Source organism: Crinia signifera, chromosome 9, assembly GCF_055691185.1.
Source record: "Crinia signifera chromosome 9, ASM5569118v1, whole genome shotgun sequence".
NCBI lineage: Eukaryota > Metazoa > Chordata > Amphibia > Anura > Myobatrachidae > Crinia > Crinia signifera.
This window is the reverse complement of record NC_139225.1, coordinates 155,548,328-155,566,352: the sequence shown is the minus strand read 5'-3', so window position 1 is coordinate 155,566,352 and position 18,025 is coordinate 155,548,328. Positions and strand designations below refer to the sequence as shown.

Below are 18,025 nucleotides of genomic sequence, written 5' to 3'. Positions count from 1 at the left end.
GCCTGCGTGCCTGTCGCATTGTTTGGACATGTGGCCACCAAATTCAGCAACAAAGTACCTCTGGACCCGGTGGTGTGCACCGCAAAGCCAGTTTTGGGAAATTTCATTTAGAAATGTAACCCTGGTGTGATACCATGAAAATTGTCACGTTGTTAGTACCAAGTCCATGGTAAAAAATGTACTAAATATATCACCAGATTAAACACTGCTTATTACAATGATTTTATTTTTGTCCAAATGATATTGCACAACACTTCCTGTGTGAGTTTCTGATTATTTTACATTAGGTGATTATCATTATCACTGGAGGCCTAACTTTTACTGCTCCCAGCTCAAATCTTCAATATTGTCCTCATCTCCACTGTCCCCCTAAAGACGCGACAACGGCTTCGGGTGACCATCTCTGTCGTTTAAAAATTGTGTTCCGCTGTGCACTTCATAGAACCTTGAAATAAGGAAAAATACATATAAAACATGGAAGGTGCTATGGGGCCCATTTTAACCTCAACACAAATAACAGTAAATAGAAAATAAACAGACACAAAAACTAGCGAACATGTGCCACATTCTTAGGAAGTCCTTATGGGAAATAACGTGAAAGGCAAGGTCACTATTGGTGATCGTTTCTTTGAAACAATGGTTCAAAGAGGAGTGGGGTCAGATAGATCCCATGGTACCACACCAGGGTTATAAAACACCAAGGTTCAATTTGCCATGATTGAAAACGGAAAAGATTGACTATCTGGGAAACTGATGAGGAAGGAACAACACCACACCTGATTTCATTGCGGTCATTGAGTATGAATGCAAACACATTCTAACATACAGTATGGTGGAGGCTTTCAATAATTGGGAATACTTGGGGATGTTCTGTACATATACCACACATCACACACACACACACACACACACACAGTATGCCACCATAGGCGAATCTAGAATTATGGTAATGGGTGGTCCCAGATGTAGACATAACAGCAGGGGAACCTTTGCGCGGCGTAGCCGCGCGGCAAAAAGGGGGCGTGGCCTCATGGGAAGGAGGCGTGGTATCACAAAAAGGGGTGTGGTATTACACTTTAGACCATACACAGTAATGCCCATTACACATTTTAGCAAACTCCGTAATACCCATTACACATAAAGCCACACGCCGTAATGCCAATTACACATAAGGCCACACACCATAATGCCCATTACACATTGTGCCACACATCATGATGCCCATTACATACATATCAAACTGTAATGCCCCTTACATATTTGCCACATAAGTGCTGCTTACCTACGTGCTCATTGCTAGGGGGTTCTTGCTTGATGGCACCATAGTACCCATTACACATGATGCCGCACACCATAGTACCCTTACACATGATGCCGCACCCCATAGTACCCATTACACATGATGCCGCACACCATAGTACCCATTACACATGATGCCGCACACCATAGTACCCATTGCACATGATGCCGCACACCATAGTACCCATTACACATGATGCCGCACACCATAGTACCCATTACACATGATGCCGCACATGATTAAAGGGGGGCGGGCTGAGGTGAAAGCGTGGAGAAGAATTGGAGCGGAAACTGCAGGGGTGACAGTCATTGACAGCTGGGCAGAGAGCAGGGGGCTGCCCGGCTGTATTCAGAGCACTGCAGGTCACGGCTGTTTGAAATAATACCCCTTTCACAATAGAAAATGCAGGGATTTTCCCGGGAATATGGTCCCAGGATCATGCAGGGACATTCCCAGGCTGACCCCTTATACACCAGCCTAGTCCCTGCATTTTATGGTATGAGGGGGAGAGACAAACACTCCCCTCTTCCTACCCCCCTTTAACCAACCAGCTATATCATCGGAACCAACTGACCCATTTACAGGAGACCAGTATCATATTGAAGAACTTTTGAGTTGGCTTTGAATGATTTTGGTCCCGTGAAACTGGGCTGCTTGGTTCCAGAGAAATCTGCCCTCAAAAAACATAAATAGTCATGAAATTACAATTAAGAAATGAAAAAAAAAAAACAACCAGTTTAACCTCAATATCCCTGGAACCAATTAACCCATATGGATCCAGCCTGGTATCAGATTGAAGGCCCAGCGATTTGGGTTCGACTGAGATCAACCTCGAGCTTCAGTGATACCGAAGGGGGAACTGGCAGCCATTGAACTGGGTGGGGGTCGGAATTAGTGGGTCCCACCCCCTAGATTCGCCTATGTATGCCACATATGCTCACTACACACACACACACACACAGGCAGAACTGTGGGAGGCAATGGAGTCATCTGCCGCCGGGGTCCTGCTCCCAAGGGGGCACCTCTCCTCCCCTGCAAGTTTAAATCCGTTAAGCGGGGGAGGCTTGCACCGGCCCTGTATACATGCAATTCAATATACATGCCATATAATGGCCCATGCGATTTACCTACGGTGCCGTACGTAGAAAATCTGGGCGCCGTGGTAGGAAAAAAGTACCCAATTTTTAAATAAAAAAGCCCCCAAGGTTTTCCCGGGCAGGTCAGCTAGTAATAAATAAATCAAAGCCTTCATCTCTCGGCCCCTCCACTTCCCCTCTCCTCCTTACTCACCAGCAAATATTTACACTCCTCCTCTTTTCCAGTAGAGAAGGTGTGAGGCAGATTCTTGTTGGCCACACATCCGCAGGGCCGTCATCAGGGGGGTACTATGATAACACTTGTCCCAGGCCCTGTCACTCTGAAGAGGGGGGGGGGGGGGGAGTGTGTGTGTGTGTGTGTGTGTGGAGGGCCCTGCCTATCTTGTCAGTCCCAGGCCCCACATCCGAGTTACGGTGGTGCTGGCTGCGGCATAGGGAAGGTCGGTGTTGGCCAGGCCCTGGGGCAGGTTGGTGATGGCCAAGGCCCGGAGCGGTTTGGGCTGTCCTGCTAGTCCTAAAAATGTGTACCTAATAAAATGTCTATTCTACGTACATACATAGAGAAATTCCTGAGGCATGAGGTACTTCCTTAGGCTCAGTACTGGTTCATGACTCATAGCTGTTACCATGTCTAAGCACCGTACTACTGAATATTACTTCTGCTCACAAAATGGCCGTCTCCAGTGTCTAGGTGACTGATGCTCTATAATCATGTGTTGGGCATATAATAAGGATAATACATTACCCACCTCATCACAATTACCACACTCTTGTTCCCCAGCCATAAATGGCATCACCCAGTCAGTTGTTTGGTTCCTCAAGTCTACTTAATGGGAAAAAAAAAGAAAACAAGCTATTTAAACTGCACCCGCAGGTCCCCTCTGCCGACACCCGGCTGCGGAAATAATTGCAAGTTGCCATTCTATGGAAATCTAATGGAACTTGAGAACCGCACATTATGTAGCCTTCTGCTCTGTTAAATAATAACAGAGAGGGACAAATGACAAATACAGATGTGTATTAAATTGCGATTCTAATCTAAATTAGCATAACGCCTGTGAGTGATCCTGCGGAACAGTTTCATGAATTCTGTACTTGGTTCCAGTCCAAGACGCTATATTTAGTTTGTATGCCAGCGCCGCGGCGTTTATTTACTGTACATTAAATTATATAAAGAGGGAGCCTGATTATTTGCCGTGCAGGCAGAAATATATTACAGGTAATTAACCGGAGTCCTCAGGAAAATAATACCGGAATACATGTGCTTTAAATGAATTTGTGTACTCCTAATTCTATTCATTGATGAGTATTAACATTTTGAGCAGAATTTTTAAAAAAAATTTATGTGACTAAAGAAAAATCTTAGAGTAACGTCTTCTTTTCTGACTGTTCTGATTGTCTGCTTTATATACTGTAGCACCAACATATTATTTAGTATATTTAACCCCTTCATGACAGAGACAGTTTTTGCCTTCCTGACAGAGCCCTTTTTTTCAAATCTGGCATGTATCACTTAAGTGGGGATAACTTTTTTTTGCTTTTACTTATCCCAGTGATTTTGAGATTGTTTTCTCGTGACACATTGTACTTCAAGTTAGTGGTAAATTTTCGTCGATACAGTCTGTGTTTTTTTGTGAAAAATACCAAAATGTCGTAAAAAAATGGAAAATTTTGCGATTTGCAAAATGTTAAATTTTCTGCTTGTGAGACAAATAATCTTACCACTCAAAATAGTGAATAACTAACATAGACCATATGTCTACTTTATGTTGCCATCATTATTTCAACCTCATTTTCATTTTTTTGGACACTAGGAGGCTTCAAATATGAATAGCAAATTCTCAAATTTTCAAGAAAATTTCAAACTCTGATTTTTTTAGGGACCAGGTCAGTTATGATGTGACTTTGAGTGACTTGTATGTGAGACACCCCCATAAATGATGCCATTTCAAAAACTGCACCCCTCACAGTATTCAAAACAGCATTTTGGAAGTTTGTTAACCCTTTAGGTGTTTCACAGGAATTAAAAGAAAGTGTAGGTGAAATTTCAAAATTTCATTTTTTTTGCAGATTTGCAATTTTAATACATTTTTCTAAGGAACACAGTAGATTTTACTAGAGAAATGTGACTAAAAATTGATTCCCCAAATGCTTTTGTTTTCATAAATATCCTATATGTGGCCCTAGTGTGCACGGTGACCAAACCACAGGCTTCATAATAGAAGGAGCACCTACTTGATTTTGGAGCCTCCTTTTTATGAGATTATTTTTTAGGCACCATGTAGGTTTCTAGGCACCATAAGATGCTAAAAGTTAGGTACCCCCCCACAAGTGACCCCATTTTGCAAACTACACCCTTCAGGGAATTCATCTAGGGGTATAGTGTACATTTCAAACCCCCAGGGGTTTCACCAATTGTGGTACAACTGGGCAGTGAAAATGAAAAAAATTAATTTTTCATTTTCACAGCTCAGTTGTATCAAAATTGGTGAAACCCCGGGGGGTTTGAAATGTACACTATACCCCTTGATGAATTCTCTGAAGGGTGTAGTTTGCAAAATGGGGTCACTTGTGGGGGGGTTCCACTGTATGGGTGTTTCGGGGGTCATTCAACCAGAATCTGTGCTGCAAAATCCAAAAATCACTCCTTCCCTTCTGAGTCCTGCCATGCACCCAACTGGTATTTTTTGGTCACACGTGAGGCATTGCCGTACTCGGGAGAAATTGGGGCACAGATTTTGGGGTGCTTTGTCTCCTTCATTCCTTGTGAAAATGAAAAATTTTGAGCCAGATCTGCATTTTTCTGTAAAAAAATTTAATTTTTTACAGAAAAATGCAGTTCTGGCTCAAAATTTTTTATTTTCACAAGGAATGAAGGAGACAAAGCACCCCAAAATCTGTGCCCCAATTTCTCCCGAGTACGGCAATGCCTCACGTGTGACCAAAAAATACCAGTTGGGTGCATGGCAGGACTCAGAAGGGAAGGAGTGATTTTTGGTGGTGGAATGAATGGTGGGTGCTATGTCGCATTAGCAAGACCCCCGAAGCACCAATACAGTGGAACCCCCCCACAAGTGACCCCATTTTAGTCACCAGATTTGGGAGGGGGGCTGGCGCTGCGGCTGGCGGGGGGGTGGGAGGGGTGCTGGCGCTGCGGCAGCCGGGTGGGTGGGAGGGAGGGGGGCTGCCGGGTGGGAGGGGGGGGGGGGCTGGCGATCGGTGGTAATCGGTGCGGTATATACACACACACACACACACACACACACATATATATATATATATATATATATATATATATGTGTGTATATTTATATATATATATATATATATATATATATATACACATATATATATATATACACACACATATATATATATATATATATATATATATATATATATATTCCATTGACAAAAAACCTCACGGTTTCACATGTCCCATTAAGGCTTCTTACACATGATCTGGCATTTCAGAAACCTGTTGTAACTCTTCCACTCAAACGCCAAAAAGCAATGAAATTACGATCATTAAGGCTGATGCCTTAATGGACGTGTTCCTTGCGCAATACAGATATGGTACGCCATCACAGCCTGTGGGTAAGTGCAGATTCAGCACTCTCACAGAGTGAGATTGCTGTCACTCACACAATGGTGGAGCTGCTAATTCACAGATTTGTGTGCTCATTGGAATACACACATGCAGTCTATGCAACTGAAGGTTTGAGCAGTAAACAGAGCCGAGAGGATGGGGTAAAAGTGGTTTTGATTGGGGTAGGAGGCAGTGTGGGGCGGATGGGGAGGAATAGAAATGCGTAGATGGTGGGAAGGCAAAGCAGCACTGATGGGGGACTAATGAAGCAGATGCGTGGAAAACAGTGGCACAGATTGGGGAAGGTAAGACAGAATGATGCGATTGGGTGGGAAACAGAGGAGCAGTTGGAGGAAAGACAGCACTGATGGGGGAGGGGGTTCGGGGCAAAGGGGATAAAGGGAAAACAGAGCAGTACAGATGGAGAGGGGAGACAGCAGTACAGATGGAAGGACACTGTCATGGATGAGGCGGGCAGAGCAGCATGGATGGAGGGGGAGACAGAGTATCACTAATAGAGGGGAAGCCAGTGGCACAGATAGAAGGAAACAGTAGCATCTGTGTGGAAAGACAGGGCAGCACAGATGGGGAAAGACACATTGGTGCAGATAAGGGAATACACACAGCAGTAGGTATCGGGGAAGACAGAGCAGCATTAAGGCGTATAGGAGAACAAAGTGTAGATGCATAGTAGTTGGGAGTATTATAGTTACAATTATGAAAGATGTTTCTGGTAACTGTATGTGAATACTAAATGAAATGGATATATGTAGTGAGCGTGAAAGATGTTGGACCCTCAGTGGAATAGATCTAGTAATAATGTTTATTTTAGCACCCGCTATCTTTGAAAACCCATGCAGTTCCTCTACCCAGTCTGGGGTGTTGCTGTCTGCTATAGTGTTTCTAGCACAGGTCTGATTTGCAGTACTGATATACAGATCACACTGTGCTAGAAGCACTACAGCAGACAGCTACACCCCAGGCAGGGAAGAGGAACTGCATGGGTTTTCAAAGATGGCGGGTGCTAGAAAGAACACTATAGTAATTCAGTGGGATAGACAGCGTTAGATGATTGCAGGTACTTATTAGGATGAGTGCGCCACATAACTGCTCAGACCTTCAGTTGCATAGACTGCATGTGTGTATTCCAATGAGCACACAAATCTGTGAATTAGCAGCTCCACCATTGTGTGAGTGACAGCAATCTCACTCTGTGAGAGTGCTGAATCTGCACTTACCCACAGGCTGTGATGGCGTACCATATCTGTATTGCGCAAGGAACACGTCCATTAAGGCATCAGCCTTAATGATCGTAATTTCATTGCTTTTTGGCGTTTGAGTGGAAGAGTTACAACAGGTTTCTGAAATGCCAGATCATGTGTAAGAAGCCTTAATGGGACATGTGAAACCGTGAGGTTTTTTGTCAATGGAATTTCATCGCTTTTTTTAAATTTATTTTTTGTTATTCAAAATAAAAATTTCAGTGTAAGAATAAACATTGGATTTTTTAAAATGTTTAACAATAACACACCCTTGGCAACGAGCATTACCACTGCCTACAAGCATTACAAACCCCTGGCAGGAGTATGACACCCGTCCCAGAGCATGAAAGCCCTGGCAATGAAGACACCCATCCCATGAAACCCCTGGCAATGAGCAGTACTTTTAAGCAGTAGTTTTAAGCAGTACTCACAGTGCCAGGGGCGGAGGGCTACAGGCTCAATAGGGCCAGGCAGCAGAAGTGTCCTCAAGGGAGTGTAGAGAGCTGCCACCGCATCCCAGACCGCTTCCTCAGCTGTATGCAGTCCTGTGCTGGGTCCTGCCGGAGAGGCCTCCGCAGGTGATATTAGCCCAAGAGATGGGCTGCTGGCACTGTCGGGTCTAGTAGCAGTAGGGACGGCAGGTGGACAGATGGGACCCATGTAAACATCTACAAAAGAGAGGGCCATCCTGGAGAAGAGTGGGGAAGGTTTCATACACGGGGTGTGTTGTACAGGGGGGTTACAAGCCAAGGATAAGAGGGTTGTCACACACAGAGAAAGGATGTAGAGTGTGGAGAAGGTGTCACACACAGGAGATGTGTGGTACAGGAGGGTCACACACTATGGATAAGGGTGGAAGAGGGGACAAGGTGTCATACAAGGGAATAGGGGGTGCAGGAGGAAACACACCAGGGATGATGGGGGGTCAAGGGGGGTCACACACAGAGGAAGAGGGTAGGTGGGTCAAAAGATTTCATGCACACACACAAGGGATCACACACTGGTACAGGTAGGAGTGTACAGGGCTCCATGGGCACTGACCAATCGGGGGGTTGAGCTGCAGGAAATGGGGCCTGTGGATCCAGCCACAGGATGAAGGGGAGACTGGTGGCAGGAGAATCCAGGCTGGACTGCAGCAGTGTCATCCCTGTATGGGAGGCAAGCCCAGCGCTGCTTATTTTCCATCATGGTGCAGCTGCTGGAGGAGGGAGGCTCTGGGACTGCTAGGTGGGGGAGAGGGAGACGCAGCATCTCCGGCACCTGGGGGGAGCATGGCGACGCACATTTCAGTGTCTGGGGGGGGAGAGAGCGGCGCAGGTCGCACATTCGCCAATATCCTCCCCTTTCTGTCAATCTTCTAGCGATGGCCTGTGCAAACATTTTTTTCGCACAGTCCACCGCTGAACAGCTAAGTTTTTTGTATGCGTCCAACGCACATGTGTGTTGCGGTGCATATGCATGCGCAGTTTGAACCTGATTGCAGCCGTGCACAAAACACATGGCAGTGATCAGGTCTGAATGACCCCCTGTGTTTCCTACAAAAGATGCTATTCTTTATTGAGAGAAATCATACACGGACACTTCTTGTTGGACAAGTGAGTCAGGCCAAACCTTTTAAGAAGATAATAAAAGTTATGAGATCATACACTGGGTACAGGTAGGAGGGTACAGGGCTCCATGGGCACTGACCAATCACGGGGGGGGGGGGAGCTGCAGGAAATGAGGCCTGTGGATCCAGCCACAGGATGAAGGAGAGACTGGCGGCAGGGGAATCCAGGCTGGACATAGCAGCGCTACAGCAGTGTGATCCCTGTGTGGGAGGCAGGCCTAGCGCAGCGCTGCTTATTTTCCCTCATGTTGCGGCTGCTGGAGGACGGAGGCTCTGGGACTGCTAGGTGGGGGAGAGGGTGGCGCAACATCTCCGGCGCCTGGGGGGGAGCGTGACGATGGGCGCACAACTCAGCATCTGGGGGGAGCGGCGCAAATCTCAGCATCTGGGGGGGGAGAGGGGGCATCTGGGGAGGGGGGAGAGGTGCACACATTTCCAGCGTGCTTCACCATGCTCCTGCGCCCCTGTGGAGTCGGCTCCCCCACCACCGCAAGGGCTGTGGAGCCCTAGTTACGCCACTGCAGTCACCCACACAGCATCCAGTCACACACACACAGCTGTCACCTACACATGGCAGTCATGCACACACAGTACCCAGTCACTGACACACACTCATGGCAGTCACCCATGCACAGCACCCAGTCCGTGACACACACACACTCATTGCAGTCACCCACACACAGCTCCCAATCACTGACACATACACACAGTGTTACCCACTGTCACCCAGTCACTGACACACACACACACACACACACACACACACACACAGCAGTCACCCACACACAGATCCCAGTCACTGACACACACACACACACACACACACACAGTGTTACCCACTGTCACCCAGTCACTGACACACACACACACAGCAGTCACCCACACACAGATCCCAGTCACTGACACACACTCACAGCAGTCACCCACACATGGGAGTCATTCACACAGCACCCAGTCACTGACACAGGATCCAGGTGTGCTGGTACTGGGCTCTGGCTGGGGATCAGGAGCATGTGTCAGAGACATTGACAGTGACCATGTGCCTCGTACATTCTACCTGGAACTCACACCTGAACGAGAAAAATAGTGATTTACAGTACAGAGGATTAGCTAGGTGACATGGTGCCTGGAGCAACAGTATGTTTCGGCGCCCCCCCCCCCCCCCCCCCCCCCCATGACATTTTAGTGCTACTTATACACCCCCATACTCACAGTCACTGCCCATCAAATTAACCACCCCCCATGCCCAGTCCTTGCCCAAATTTCACAGCTTCATGCCCAGCATACACCCCCATGCTCACAGTCACTGCCCAGCAATACACCCCCACCATACCCAGACACTGCCCAACATTTCAGCCTCATGCCCAGCACATACTTCCCCATTCTCACAGTCACTGCCCAGCACATACCCACTCATGCTCAGTCACTGTCCAACATTACACAGCCTCATGCCCAGCAAATACACCCCCATGCCCACAGTCACTGCCCAGAACACACACCCCTACCATACCCAGTCACTACCCAGCACATGCACCCCCATGTTCACAGTTACTGCCCAGCAGATACACCACCCTCCATGGCCAGTTACTGCCCAACATTTCACAGCCTCATGCCCAGCAAATACACCCCCATTCCCACAGTCTCTGCCCAGCACATACACTCTCCATGCACACAGGGACTGCACCATGCATGCATCCCCCCCCCATTCCCGCAGTCACTGCCCAGCTCATAGATATTGCCCTCCCCCCATGCCCACAGTCACAGCGGATCACACATACTGTACCTTTATAAATATCACTAAATGTCTGCCTGCCCGCCCATCCATAGCAGAGGAGCAGAGTCTCTGACAGTATTAGAGACCCTGCGCCCCTCCAATGATGGCCGCCGCCACAAAAGGAGACAGCCGCTAGAGGTCCCCCTGCATCTCTAGCGTCTGTCAGTGTGACAGACGCAGGAGGACCTAGCATGTGTCTCTTGTGTTTCCTGTGGCGGCGGCAGGGGCGCAGGGTCTCTGTAATACTCTCAGACTCTGCGCCTCTGTTATGGACGGGCGGGCGGCATCCAGACAGTGGACCGGCGGCCGGGCGCCCTGCTACTCGTCGGCAGCCGGAGCTCACGCTCACCCGGCACCACCCTCGCTACGCCACTGAGTACAAATGCAAATTAGGACAAGTACATGGTAAATAAAAAAAGACAGTTGCAGCAGCAGACACTGATGTAATTATAATAGTGGCAGAGATATATTCTTAGAAAAGCACATGAGAGAGGGCCCTGCTCGTTAGAGCTTACATTCTAAATTACTACATCACCTTACTTAGAGACATCGGTGACAGGCAAGACTAAGGGCCAGATGCACTAAGCTTCAAAAGTGATAAAATGGAGAGTGATAAACAGCCAACCCATCAGCACCTACCTGCCATGTCACAGGCTGTGTTTGAAAAATGTCAGACAGGAGCTGATTGGTTGGTTCTTTATCACTCTCCATTTTATCACTGTTGAAGATTAGTGCATCTGGCCCTAAATCATCAATAGTGTCTGGAACTATACAGCACACATGGCGGCTCCCCTTGACTGATTTGGCATACTTAACAGCACCCTTGCAGTAAGAAAAAAATTATATATATTTTTTCTTATTTTAATAAAAAAAAAAAGCCAGCTCCCCTGGACTGATACGGCACACATGGCGATGCCCCTGGACTGATATGGCATACATGGAGCACCCCTGGAATTATATGGCACACATAGTGGCACCCCTGAAATTATGCAGCATACATGGCAGCACCCCTTGACTGATATTTCACACTTAACAGCAAACTTGCAGTAAGCAAAAAATTAAATACATTATTTTAATAAAAAAAAAAGGAAGAAAAAAGAAAAAAAAAAGCCCTCATACGTGCATACATACACCGCGGCCCTCATACGTGCATACATTTATACACCGCCACCCTCATACATACATAAATACATTTATACACCGCCACCCTCATACGTGCATACATTTATACACCACCACCCTCATACATACATTTATACACCGCTACCCTCATACGTGCATACATTTATACACCATCACCCTCATACATACATACATACATACATACACCGCGGCCCTCATACGTGCATACATTTATACACTGCCACCCTCATACATACATAAATACATTTATACACCGCCACCCTCATACATACATAAATACATTTATACACCGCCACCCTCATACATAGATACATACATTTATACACCGCGGCCCTCATACGTGCATACATTTATACACCGCCACCCTCATACATACATACATACATTTATACACCGCCACCCTCATACATACATTTATACACCGCCACCCTCATACGTGCATACATTTATACACCGCCACCCTCATACGTGCATACATTTATACACCGCAACCCTCATACATTCATACATTTATACACCGCCACCCTCATACGTTCATACATTTACACCACCACCCTCATACATACATTTATACACCGCCACCCTCATAAGTGCATACATTTACACCACCATCCTCATACATACATTTATACACCGCCACCCTCATACATTCATACATACATTTATACACCGCCACCCTCATACGTGCATACATTTATACACCGCCACCCTTATACGTGCATACATTTATACACCGCCACCCTCATACGTGCATACATTTATACACCGCCACCCTCATATGTGCATACATTTATACACCGCCACCCTCATATGTGCATACATTTATACACCGCCACCCTCATACGTGCATACTTCTGCAACGGGTGGGGGGGGAGGCAGGGCTACCCGGGGACACGGACTCGGGCTGCCGTCTGCCACTGAGGCTGAGATGTACACTGAGTAATGAGGGGCCCGGCCGAATTGTGTGGGCGGCACTGGTGTGCTACACACCCGCCTGCATCTTTCCTACTAATCGGCCTCCCGTGAAACTTCCCGATGAATTTAATAGCCAATCCGCCCCTGCCCACACACACAGCACCCAGTCAGTGACACACACAAAGCTCCCAGTCACTGACACACGCAAGGCAGTCACCCATACAGCACCGTCACTGACACAGACACAAAGCAGTCACCCACACACAGCACCCAGTCACATAAACACACAAGGCAGTCACCCACACAGCATCCAGTCACTGACACACACACAGCTGTCATCCACACATGGCAATCACACACACACAGCACCCAGTTAGTGATACACACTCACGGCAGTCTTTCACACACACACTCATGGCAGTCACCCACACACAGCACTCCGTCAGTGACACACACTCACAGCAGTCACCCACACACAGCTCCCAGTCACTGACCCACACAGCGTTAACCACTGTCACCCCGGATATAAGTCTCAGCCCGCCCCTAGGCACCAGATTATTTGCGCCCCCCCCCCCGGCTATTATAGGGAGGGAGAGTAGAGAAAGCAGAGCATACGAAGTACCTTCAGCAGCGCAGGTGCTGTAACTTCATGCGTGTGGCTGCATGTCTTCAGTGTAACTTTAACTGCATGGGGCTGCATGTCTTCAGCTCCCTGGCAGTGCAAAGCTCCGTCTTCAGCATCAGGGCGGCTCCAGTGCTGTGTCTTCATTAGCAGACAGGCATCATAGGGCTGCCTCTCTCTTGCGCTGGGGATTGGGTGCCGAACACCCGGAGAGAGGCTGTCCTGTAATGTCAGTGACAGGAGTTTGTGCTTCTGGTGCCAGGGATCAAGCAGGGGCGGATTGGGATTTTAAACCAGCCCGGGAAATTTCTCAAAGCAGCCCTAATGGGGGTGGGATCTCGTGAGGGGGTGTGGTCAGCCAAGGGGAAGGGGATACTCCTGCCTCATATATCACTCCTCCCCCTCCTGGCTGACCACGCCCCCTCACAAGATTTAATCACCACAGATATGAATAGGGTTAAGTTATGGGTATGTGTGTAGGGTTAGGCTGCAGCTGTGGGTACTTATGTATTATCTGGGCTTTCTTAAAGCTTTCTTATTCGATTCCAAAATCGGGCACCCAGATAATACATAAGTACCCAGCTGTGTGTATATGTGTGTGTATTGATAGGGTTGGGCTGCGGCTGGGTATGTATGTGTGTATGAATAGGGTTAAGATATGGGTGTGTATATGAATAGAGTTAAGCTGTGTGTGTGTGTGTGTGTGTGTGTGTGTGTGTAGGCTTATGCTGCGGCGGTGTGTATATGGACAGGGTTAGGCTACAGGTGTGTGTGTATGTATGGGGTTAAGCTATGGATGTGTGTGTGAGTGTGTGTATGAATAGTGTTAAGCTATGGATGTGTGTATGAATAGTGTTAAGCTATGGATGTGTGAAATCAGGGACCACCTCCAGGCACCCCGGAAAGGGGGGCAAGTCTCCAGCCAGAGCCCCTGCACCCCCCCTTCCCTGCTGATTACCGGCATTTACCGCAAATCGCGGAGAGGGAGCGTGGCTAAAATTACACAAATCACATAAATTCGCGTCATTTTAGCCCCACACCCTACTCGCGTGGATTGGGGCAGGACTTTGAGTCAGCCGCCTTGTTCCCGCCCCCGACCCGGAGATTTGGCTGGCCTCTCCGGTCTTCTCCTGGAGAGGCAAATGTAAAACTCGGCAAATATGGGCTACAGGTGTGTGTGTGTGTGTATTGATAGGGTTAGGCTGCAGCTGGGTGTGTATGTGTGTATGAATAGGGTTAAACTGTGTGTATGTGTGTAGGGTTAGGCTATGGCTGTGTGTATATATGTGTGTATGGACAGGGTTAGGCTACAGATACGTGTGTGTGTGTGTGTGTGTGTGTGTGTGTGTGAGTGTGAATAGGGTTAAGCTATGGGTGTGTGTGTGTGTGTGTGTGTATGTATGTATAGGGTTAGGCAGTGGCTGTGTTTTTTATGTGTGTATGGATAGGGTTAGGGTACAGGTGTGTGTATGGAGAGGGTTAGGGTACAGGTGTGTGTATGAATAGGGTTAAGCTGTGTGTGTGTGGGCTTAAGCTATGGCTGTGTGTATATATGTGTGTATGGACAGGGTTAGGCTACAGATAGGTGTGTGTGTGTGTGTGTATGAATAGGGTTAAGCTATGGGTGTGTGTGTGTGTGTGTGTGTGTATGTATATGTATAGGGTTAGGCAGTGGCTGTGTTTATATGTGTGTATGAACAGGGTTAGGCTACGGCTGTGTGTATGGAGAGGGTTAGGGTACAGGTGTGTGTATGGAGAGGGTAAGGCTATTTGTGTGTGTATGCATAGGCTGCGCTGGGGTGTGTAGTGGCTACTAACCTGGCCCTCCAGTGGTTGAAAGGATGAAATAAACCTGCCTTTGTGGGGGAGACACACAGAACATCATTCACCTCATGTCACCGCACTCCGGCTCTGGATACCTCCAGCGAAGAACTCCGGTTCCCTGGATCCTTCACTCCATCCTGAGCTTTCTAATCTGCATTAGCTCCAGAAGATGCTGAGACCACAGTTACTGTTGACAAGAACAACAACCAATGTTGTTTCCAATTGACACAGTGATGCCACGCGCACACCTCTGCATGGCCTACAGGAGTCATGGGGATCTGAGGCAAAACCGTGAGCTGTCGCTCAAGTGCTCTGCTCTGTAAAGGCACATGAGAGGAGCTGCGGGTAGCAGCGCATGCACCGCAGTCCACCTGCAGCCATCTTGAATCCTCTCTCACACACACACACACACACAAAGCACCAACCCCTGCCCCACTGACAACTCTCCCACACACACAAAGCACCAAACACCTCTCACACAGCACCATCCTCCCCCACTGACACCTCTCCCACACGCACAAAGCACCAAACACCTCTCACACAGCACCATCCTCCCCCACTGACACCTCACACACACACACACAAAGCACCAAACACCTCTCACACAGCACCATCCTCCCCCCCACTGACAGCTCTCACACACAGCACCATCCCCCCAACACCCGCACTGACACCTTTACACACAGAACCATTGCTCCACACTAACAGCTCTCTCACAAACACAAAGCAACCAACCCCCACCCCACTGACACCTCTCTCACACACACACACACAAAGCACCAACCCCCACCCCACTGACACCTCTCACACACACATACAAAGCACCAACCCCCCCACTGACACCACACACACACACACACAGCACCAACCCCCACCCCACTGACACTTCTCACACACCAAAGCACCAAAACCCCCTCCTCAGTGACAGCTCTCCCACACAGCACCATCCAACCCCACCACCCCCCCAACTGACATATCTCTTAAATACGCAAAGCACCAACCTCCGCCCCCCCCCCCCCCCCCTTCCCCATCTCACTGTTCACATCAGCGGCAGGCTCCGGAAGCTAGGGGACCGACACTTAATCAGTGGCCTTCTCTCCTAGCGCGGCATTAGGCAGCGGCGCATGAGTGTTGAGCTGTGCCCGCTGCTTAGATTTCTACTGTCCCGCGGCAGTGCCTGTCAGCATGGCGGGGGGCGGGATATGGCTGGAAGAGCATACACACTGTTCTGAGTTCAGCAGTGTGTTTCCTCTTCCAGCCGCATCTCGCCCCGCCCCCACCGCGCTGATAGGATGCTCGGCGCTCACTGTTTCTACTGAACTTTGTTAGCCACATTCTTCCCCCGCCACCCTCAGCCACTCTACAACTTGGTTTTGGCCGCTGGTAACCGCTGAGATAGCGCGGCCCGCGGCCAAGCCATGGAGGAGAGCAGGCAGCCCTGGTTTAATGTGTTATGAGCCAGCCCACCAGGGAATGGCCCGGTTTCCCTGCAGGCCAATCCGCCCCTGGGATCAAGTACCCATAGTCAGAAGTGCAAGCTCCTGTCACTGACAAAACATGGGCCTAGTGGGAAATACGGCCCTGCACCCAGTCACTGACACACCCACACATCATGGCAGTCACCCACACACAGCACCTAGTCACTGACACACCCACACATGGCAGTCACCCACACACAGCACTCCCTCAGTGGCACACACTCACAGCAGTCACCCACACACAGCACCTAGTCACTGACACACCCACACATGGCAGTCACCCACACACAGCACTCCGTCAGTGACACACACTCACAGCAGTTACCCACACACAGCACCTAGTCAGTGACACACCCACACATGGCAGTCACCCACACACAGCACCCAGTCACTGACACACACACACACACACATGGCAGTCACCCACACACAGCACCTAGTCATTGACACACACACACATGGCAGTCACCCACACACAGCACTCCGTCAGTGACACACACTCACAGCAGTCACCCACACACAGCACCTAGTCAGTGACACACCCACACATGGCAGTCACCCACACACAGCACCCAGTCACTGACACACACACACACACCGCAGTCACCCACTGTCACCTACACACAGCACCAAGTCACTGACACACTCACAGTAGTCACACTGACACACACCAGTTCCCCACACATGGCAGTCAGTCACACAGTCCCATTCATTAAAACACATGCACTGCACAAACACACTTACATTACAAGCAGCTGGGGATCTGTAGTGGCTCCCTCTCTCTCTCACTGCTGACAGCACAGCAGCCCCTCTGGATTCCGTGTAGCTCCGCCCCCTCTGGGGTCCGTGTAGCTCCGCCCCCTCTGGGGTCCGTGTACCTCCGCCCCCTCTGGGACCGTTTAGCCCCGCCCCCTGTGCACAGTTGACTACCTCTTGGTATGGGTAGCTACTGTTTAAAAAGAAGAGGGAGCGGAGCTGGCTTGGGAGGCTGTCGGGAGTGGGACATAGGCTGTCCCGTGTAGCTCCGCCCCCTCTGGGTCCCGTGTAGCCCCGCCCCCTGAGACCCATTTAGCCCCGCCCCTCTGCACAGATGACTATCTATTGGTATGGTAGCTATTGCCTATTGTTTAAAAAGAAGAGGGGGCGAAGCTGGCTTGGGAGGCTGTCGGGAGTGGGACATAGGCTGTCCCGTGTAGCTCCGCCCCCTCTGGGTCCCGTGTAGCTCCGCCCCCTGAGACCCATTTAGCCCCGCCCCCTGTGCACAGTTGACTACCTCTTGGTATGGTAGCTATTGTTTAAAAAGAAGAGGGAGCGAAGCTGCCTTGGAGGCTGTCGGGAGTGGGAGCTGATGCAGGGGAAAAGGAGGAACCCACTGGGGCAGATGTCGGGGGGAGAAGGAGGCTGCACAGTGC

At 49.0% G+C, this 18,025-nt stretch overlaps 1 long non-coding RNA gene across 2 annotated transcripts; it reads right to left on the bottom strand.

The window, feature by feature from the left end:
* Positions 1–241: 241 nt before the first annotated feature.
* On the bottom strand, positions 242–17,517 carry LOC146036364 (uncharacterized). Of its 2 annotated transcripts, none has more exons than XR_014460809.1 (3): positions 17,358–17,517; positions 15,201–15,322; positions 242–445 (listed from the first exon to the last, which is right to left on the bottom strand). It is a non-coding gene; the product is annotated as an uncharacterized LOC146036364 (long non-coding RNA). The 2 variants fall into 2 exon arrangements; XR_014460808.1 differs by lacking the exon at positions 242–445 and adding an exon at positions 13,318–13,533.
* Between the last annotated feature and the right edge of the window lie 508 nt (positions 17,518–18,025).